Raw genomic sequence first — 8,956 nt, 5'->3', positions numbered from 1 at the left:
CATGAATGCATAAAATATACGTAGATACTATAATAGTGCATTTTATCATTGACTACCATAAAATATGCACGTATCTACCATAAAAAGTTAAAAATTATCAAAACATATGCACCCAAACACTTACAGACTATACATGGCATCATTTGCAGTCAAGATAAATGTAAATGAATTTAAAGATTTAGTATTCAATCACAATGGCATACAATTAACTGTAGCATATACTGTACTACTGTGATAAATTTGTAGCCACCTCCCACTACTATTGCAGTAAGGGCAAGTGTTTTCAGTGTGCTCTAAAAGCCTCCTGTGATGTTCATCACCTCAGAGTGAGCAATTCGTCTCTCCAGTACATTGGGTATCACGGTAAAAAGTGATCTCCTGTAGTTCTCACGTATTTTTTTTTATCTAGTTTAATGTAATACCATAAACTTTCCATAATATGGTAGGACCAATACAAAGTGCCACTAGTGATGCTTTCTTGTTATGCACTGTAGATTGAAATCTGCAGCTGTGGCTGCCCACAGTTTCAAGATAAGTGAATTCAGGGTAAGGACCATTGCAAAGAAAGAGAAGGAAATTTGTTAAGCTATTGCTGCGGCTATGTCAACAAACACAAAAACTTTGCACTCTTTGTGAAATGTCTTTTTATGTTGTATTGAAAATGCAGCTTTTATGTAGATGCAGGAGTGCTATAAGAAAAGCATAACTTTTTTTTTGAGAAAAAGCAGAGTCATTATAAAATAAAGTAAAAATGAAATGAAGGATCTAAAGTTGGAGTATTTAATGCAGCCAAGGATAGTTTGATGATTTTGAAAGAAGTTTGTCTTAAAAAATATCAAGGACACAGGAGACACAGCTTCTATTGACCAAGAGATAGCACATGAGTTTCCACATGACATTAAAAAACTAATCGAGGAGTAAGGATATCTGCCTGAACAGGTCTTGAATACAAACAAAAGTACCCTATTCTGAAAAACAGCCATCAAGGTCATTTATTGGTAAGGAAAAGAAGTGAGCACAAGGATTTAAGGCAGGAAGGGGTAGGCTAATTACTGTTCTGTGAAAATGCAGTTGGGTTTATGATCATGGCTGCCTTTATCTATAAAACTGCTAACCCTTGAGTCTTGAAGGGAAAAGATAAACATTAGTTGCCAGTCTTTTAGTTTCTTGGGCAATGAGAACTTTTTTTCTGGATTGGTTCCACTGATTCTTTGCCCCTGAAGTCAACAAATACATTGCCAATAAAGGATTACCTTTTAATTTTTTTTTGATATTAGACAATGCTTCTGCCCATGTAGAACCCTGTGAGTTCAACATTGAAGGTGTCAAAATAGTCTACTCGCCCTCAAACACGATGTCTCTAATTCAATCTCTAAATTAGGGGGATGTAAGGACCCTTAAGGCCATTACACATGGTATCTATGGAAGGACTTGTCAATGCTGTGGAAAAGAACCCCAGTAGAGAGAACATGATGAAAATCATGAAAGTATGAAAGAATTACACTATTGAAGATGCCAGTGTTGTTGTAAGAAAAACAAAACAAAACAAAACAAAACAAAAAAAACACCATGAAAGCCATTAAGCCTGAAATAATAAATTCCTGCTGAAGAAAACTGTGTCCGGATGTTGTGCATAACTTCACAGGATTTACAACAGAGCCAGTCGAGGAAATCATGAAAGAGATTGTGGACATGACCAAAAAAAAGAAGTGAAGGATGAGGGTTTTGAAATATGGATGTTGGAGAAACTCAAGTGCTAATAGACACTACACCAGAGGAATTAATGGATGAAAATGTGATGGAGATGAGCACTTCTAAGCCAGTGTGAGACTATGAAGAAGACAGAAGGAACAGTGCCAGAAAACAAATTAATGTTAGACAATCTGACAGAAGGGTTCTGATTATTCAAGACTGCTTTCGAGTTCTTTCATGATAGGGTGTTGAAACTAAAGCAAACATTAGAAAATAATTAATACCATATAGAAACATTTTTAGAGAAATGAGAAACCAAAAAAGTCAGACAGAAATTACAATGTGTTTCCATAAGGTGACACCAGGCATGCCTGCACCTCCTGCCTCCCCTTCCACATCCTCTACCTCTTCCACCTCTTCCACCTCAGCCACTTCTGACAGTAAACCAAGCCCTCCCCTTTCTCCTCCTTTTCACCTTTCTCAATGTGACAATGAGGATGAAAACCTTTACAATAGTTCAGTTCCACATAATAAATAATAAACATTTTTTCCTTTGTTATGATTTTTTAATAACATTTTTTTCTTGATCTTACTCTATTGTAAGAATACAGTGTATAATACATGTAACATAAAAAATGTGTTTATCAACTCTGCATATTATCACTAAGGCTTCTGGTCAGCAATAGGCTATTAGTAGTAAGTTTTGAGGAGTTAACAGTTATATGTGGGTTTTCAACAGTGTGGGAAGCCAGCAACCCTAACTCCCACATTGTACAAGGGTCGACTATATGTGGACTGTAATCCAAACATAGCCTTACTTTTTTCTTCTCATTTTCTTAAACTTTATTCTTTGGAGTAAATAACTCCTGCAGATTGATAAAAATTTAGACAAACCTAAGATGGATCTGGTCATTTTTAAGTAATAAATTATCCTTTGTTCACTGGGAGTCATAAAAAATAAAATCTCAGTTTTGAAAATTACATATTTAGTCCTATGTGGCAGCGAAAATTTTGCAATGTTTAGCTTTAAATCATCTTGTCTTAACTATGTGGGATTAGTTCAGGCTGAAGCTACATTGGAAAGAAAGCAGGATACCTTTACTTTCTTAATATAAATTTAAGATTGCCAAGCTCATCTTCTTCCCCACTGACTAGTGGTAAATTCAGACAAAGCCATTTGTCAAATACTGTGGAAGAGGGAGAAGGAGATTAGGTAGTTCTTGTTTGGTGTGTAGTTAGAGTTCTCTGAACATGGCAGATAACTAAATGTGACTCTTGCCTTCCTAGGACATGTTCCTGTGCATTTTAAAAGCTACTATCTGGACTCCTCACTTTCAGTTCTCTTGGCTTATGTGGGGCATCTTCATTCCGAGTCACTTTTTATAGTCCTCCAGCAGTCTTGACATTTAGTTGTCTACCTCCATCTCTGTCTGCAGAGGTCACTCTTCAGGCAGTTCTCTTAGACAAGATCCAAGATGATTCCACATTTGTGCTCTCTCATACAGGTCCCAGTGGGGATCTAAATGAAAAACTTGGGGTTCCTTTATCTCTACAAATGCTGAGATTGGAAGTAACTAAAGAGAGCAATCCAGCCTTCTTACTGTCAGGCATTTCCCTACACATTACAGAAAAAACGCTTCTAAAGTTCTCACCCTGGTTATTTTTAAGTGATCCTCAAAAGGCTTGGGGGCTCAAAGATAATATAATTTGTCTGAATACATCAGTTTTTAAGCCAATCACAAACAGGTGGAATTTTTGGGTCCTGGGTTGTGTACATTTTAAATTTTAACGGAATGCAGTAAATTTTTACCCTGCATGATTTTATTTGTGCTAATGACATTTAAAAGTGTCTCCAGAATGAAAGAAAATACTTGCAAAATATTTCCTTGGTATTTACTTATTTATTGAACTTTATCTTTTCCATTTTCATTTTGACAACAATTCCTACCTTTTGTTCAAAAGAATCTGGCCTCAGTAGAAAACAAGAAAACACATTAAGGGTTACATTATTAAGGTATTTTCTTGTGAAGAAATAATTTGTTCTATATATTTTTCATGACATATTACTCACTTTAAAATGTTTTTGTCAGGTTTTCAGTTGTTTAAAAATAGCTTTTAGATAATTGAGGCAAATGGACAGTATAACCACTCTATATAATTTTGTTACCTTTCCTTCCTTCCTTCCTTCCTTCCTTCCTTCCTTCCTTCCTTCCTTCCTTCCTTCCTTCCTTCCTTCCTTCCCTCCCTCCCTCCTTTCTCTCTCTCTCTCTCTCTCTCTCTCTCTCTCTCTCTCTCTCTCTCTCTCTCTCTCATTCTATCTTTCTCTCTTTTCTGTGGCCACTATGGTAAAACAAAATAAAATTTGGGAAAGTCACTTTATATTTTCCTTCCTGATATGTCAATGAATTTGAAAAACTTCAGTTCTGTTCTGATTTATTTTAAGTGCTAATGTGTGTGAGAACAAGGTTGAGAGAGAGAAAGTTTACACATGTGACAGAGAAAGAGGGAGAGAGCTATTAGAGAATGGAAAGAAAATGAAATGCATTAGAAAAGTAATTGATTTATGTCAAATGTAAATATATGTTTTACTATAGGAAAATATAACTCAATTCTTTTTATTAGAGAAATTCTGTAGTAAGAAATTATCCATTTTTATTAGAAAATATCTTTTTGGCATAATTTCCTTCTATTTGAGGAATATACATTCAAAACCAGATAATTTCCTTATTGCTTTTCTCTCTACCTTGTATTAATGCCTTTAGAGATTTTTCTTAAAAACTCCTATGAACGTGCTATGAGAGGAGGTCATTTGAGTGTCTTGAGTCTCACCTACCCTTAATATAATTGTAACAGAATGTAAAAATCATGAAAAGAATAATACACAATTAATGAATACAATGGAAACTCCGTTTCTCTTTTTTTCTACTTTTTTTCTCTAACAAGCTTCAAGATCATCCTTTTCTTTTACTATGTAATTTGCTCCCCAGTAGTTCCCAATTTACTTCCCCTCCTTTTTAATCTCGTCATTTTTCACTATTCAAAAATATATTTTGTGAGATTTAAACAAGGAAATCCTAACAGGCATTATGCTCCCCTTTCTGCATTACTCTTTTTTCTTTCTTTGATCATCTGTTCCTTTTAGATGCTATGGTTTGTTTAAAGAGGAGGCTGAACTAAAGTGTATTCTTGTGTGAACAAAGTAAATGTAGGAGGCATATGGATACAGCCAGACCACAGTAAAAGGAAGCAAGAGGACAGAGTGCACGCTGCAAAAATGCAGAATAGCAACATACAAGGTCATAATTTCTTTAAGTTGGAAAATCATTTGCGGGCAGTCGTGTTTTATATTGTAATCAGGTTTAATTGAGGAAACAGTTTTTAATTATTTTAAGTATGTGATTTTTTTTTTTTTTTTTTTTTTTTTGAGATGGAGTCTCGCTCTGTTGCCCAGGCTGGAGTGCAGTGTCCGGATCTCAGCTCACTGCAAGCTCCGCCTCCCGGGTTTATGCCATTCTCCTGCCTCAGCCTCCGGAGTAGCTGGGACTACAGGCGCCCGCCACCTCGCCCGGCTAGTTTTTTGTATTTTTAGTAGAGACGGGGTTTCACCGTGTTAGCCAGGATGGTCTCGATCTCCTGACCTCGTGATCCGCCCGTCTCGGCCTCCCAAAGTGCTGGGATTACAGGCTTGAGCCACCGCGCCCGGCCAAGTATGTGATTTTTTTCATATTTCTTTCCCGTATGTGGAATGGAATATTCACAGAAAAAATATACTCAACAGGAAGAAGTTTCTCATTCAGTTAATATTTAAAAATATTTTTTCCAAATTTGTTTTTTGACTTATTGATAATATAAAAACAAGACATACTCTCCCTTCATATTATATATAAATAGTATTAAAACAAATACATATATTAATCAGAATTAAAAAATACACATTTTTATAACTATTATATATAAAGAAAATTACAGGTATTATACATGTTTTCCCTTAAAATATAGTCTAAATGCAGGAATAATATATTTCTCATTCATTTTCTAAAATGCATTTCAGTTACCAATTGATACTGAATGCCCCTACTTTGCATATATGATTTTGTATGTATATAAACACATATATATATTACAGACATATGGGTCAACAAAACAATTAAATCTAAGCAACCCTAAAATTTATTATCAGGATTATTATTGTTTTGATACCATTAAAGGTGTCCAAAGGCTACACAATTGTCCTATAATACTTCTGGTGAATTTCATATCAGCTGAGTAGGGCAAGCCCTGGGTAATGGCTGGCAAACAAGACAGTCATTCATTAAACCATTTACCCCCAGAGCTATTTATATTCAGTTTATATTGCTAGGCTATAGTCATGAGAAGTGTTATTATTTATTTATTTATTTATTTATTTATTTATTTATTTATTTTGCACAACAGTGAGATCTGTTTTACCAGTGGGGAAAAAAATCCATTTGATTTTTCCTCACAGTGAATTTTGATATGGAAAAAAAATGTTCAGCTTTTAAAAGTTGCCCAGATATTTATGTGCTTGGATAACCACAAAAAGTACTTTTGTTTAAGATGTCCTACAAGATATGCAAATAGTCTTTATAAAGCAATGCTTGATTTGCCCCATTTTAAATAAAATTCGTGTGCCTTTCTTTTCAGTCCACTGGATAGGAACATGGAATCTGACATATTGAATCAGTCCGCTGCGCCATCAAGTAGACTATTTTGCTTCTAGTAGTAGTCTATAAATGGGACTTTGGAGAAAAATAAAATATATTGCCTACTGCAAATTTGGAAATATCTTACCCAATGTTTCTGATTCTGTCCCATGTAGGCAATTCACTGTGAACTCTAAGGTCAGAATAATGAAAAATTTTTACATTTCCTTTATCATGGAAGTACTTCAAGTGCATTTCTTATTTTCAACTAACAGCAGGTTATGTGATAGCTTAGGGATTTTTTCTGTTATTAGATTTTACCTCTCTTACAACTTATAAAAGTGTTGACAGTTTCCATATTGAGTTTAATTCTATGTATTCTGTAGAAATCTACTTTCATTGTTTTTTATTGTGACTGTTTTTTGGAAGTGTTTCTATGGCTCTAAACAGTTTTGGCTACTCTGTAGCAGTATTAATTTCAGTTCATCTTTTCTATGACTAAAAGGCATTGCACTCTGGTCTGTGTGACAGGGTGAGACACCACATCCAGATGAGCCTTCCCACAACCCCTGTATTTGTCTGTTCTCACCCTGCTAATAAAGACATACCTGAGACTGCATAATTTATAAAGAGAAGGAGGTGTACTGGACTCAGCTCCACAAAGCTGAGGAGGCCTCACAATCATGGCAGAAAGGAAGAAGAAGCAAAGCCACGTCTTACATGGCAGCAGGCAAGAGGGCAGGTGGAGGGGAACTTCCCTTTATAAAACCATCAGATCTCATAAGATTTATTCACTATCATGAGAACAGCACAGAGAAAACCCGCCCCCGTAATTCAATTACCTCCCACTGAGTTCTTCACATGACACGTGGGGATTATTATAATTCAAGGTGAGATTTGGGTGAGAACACAGAGCCAAACCATACCAACCCCTCAAAAAATAATACATAATTTAAAACTATGTAAGTATCTGGATAGCTCTAGGTCAGTCACAATTCCCTCAGGGGATGCTAATAGGCTCATAGGCTTATGTTAAGCATCAATTTACAGAAAATAAAAATACGGTTAATACAATGACTTACCCATCCTTAAACATCATTATTGTTGTAATGAATATGGATATAATTCACATATAAATAGAAATAGAATTTATCATGCATTTTGAAATGTATTTGCTTCATGAATTGTTACAAATACAGGATCTTTATTATTTTTATTATTCACCATTCCAATCTGCTTTACAAAAATGTACATGCAAATTTCTGCCTTCCACTAAATGAAATGTAGAGGCTACATGAGATAAATGGTGAAAACGTTTCAATATTTTCAGAAAATCTCCTATCTCATAAGATTTATTAGCAGATTCTTCCTGGTTCCTGAGTGAACAGTGTCATCTTTTTTGATTCATAAATACATGGTCTCAACTTATTCTACAGAGATGTTTAATTAATTTGTTTCTTGATATATGACTTCTAAAAAGTCACATACAACTTTTATGTTTCTCATTAATATAAGAAATTTAGTATAAAAATCTCAGATTAAATTTAAAAAGAACTAGAATATATTAACCTGTTTAAAACAGAAAGCCAAAGTTAAGTAATGACCAATAGGAAGCACAGAGCTTTTTTTCCCCCTCTTTCTTATATCATATTCTATTACTTTTTAAATATGATTTGGAAATATGTTTAGATTGAAATATTTGGCATAGAAAGAAAACAAGAATACAGTACCTTAGTTAACTAAGAAGGCAACTCATTCCATCATTATTCACTTATTGTAAGTATTCTCTACAGTGGATATAGATTAAATACAGGAGTATAGTCTGAAACTCTGTGGTAAGTTCTAGACTATATTATCTTGACTAGGTACCCTTAAATCTTGAATCAAAGACTGTATTCAAACTACAGAATTTAAATTTTACCAATGCATATGTTTTGTGCCCTTACGCACATTTTAAGCGGGTTGAATCTGATTAATCTATAAGACCTGCTATAATCTGCCCCCGCCTGCTTCTGCAGCCTCATCTTAAATCACTTTCCTTTGTGGTCATCAGAACCTTGCTGATCCTCTTTCTTTACCTTCATATGCATTGTCCCTGCCCTTAGACTCTGCCCAGCTTCCCACTTCATACTCTTCCAATTCTGAATGGCTAGTGTCCGTTACTCAGGTCTCACTAATATGTCCACTCTTCAGAATTGCCCACCCAAACTATCTTTTCGTAGAAGACTCCCCTTTTCTGTCATAGTGCTCTGTGAGTTTTCCTTATAACTTCATAATTTTAGATATTGTTCACATGCTTTTTACTTGATATTCTCTTCCTCAGAAAATGATAAATCTCAAGAAGTGTTTGCAACACCATAAATGCAAGGCTTAGCAAAGTGCTTGACAGTGTAATTATTGTGAATCAATGAATGAAAGTTACTAAAATAGTTGGTGTGGGAGAAAAGAAAATAAGTACCTGATTTTTTGGAGAGATGCAGCTATTTGTTTAATGACTGTAATGACTGGATGGAACAAGTCTATTAAAATGTTCTAGTAAAGGGGATATTTTCCCCTTGCCTCAAGTAAGTGCATGACAGCAGTTCTAGGTGAGTGAGTCT

Source organism: Rhinopithecus roxellana, chromosome 3, assembly GCF_007565055.1.
Source record: "Rhinopithecus roxellana isolate Shanxi Qingling chromosome 3, ASM756505v1, whole genome shotgun sequence".
Classification (NCBI taxonomy): Eukaryota; Metazoa; Chordata; class Mammalia; order Primates; family Cercopithecidae; genus Rhinopithecus; species Rhinopithecus roxellana.
This window is presented reverse-complemented; position numbering follows the sequence as displayed.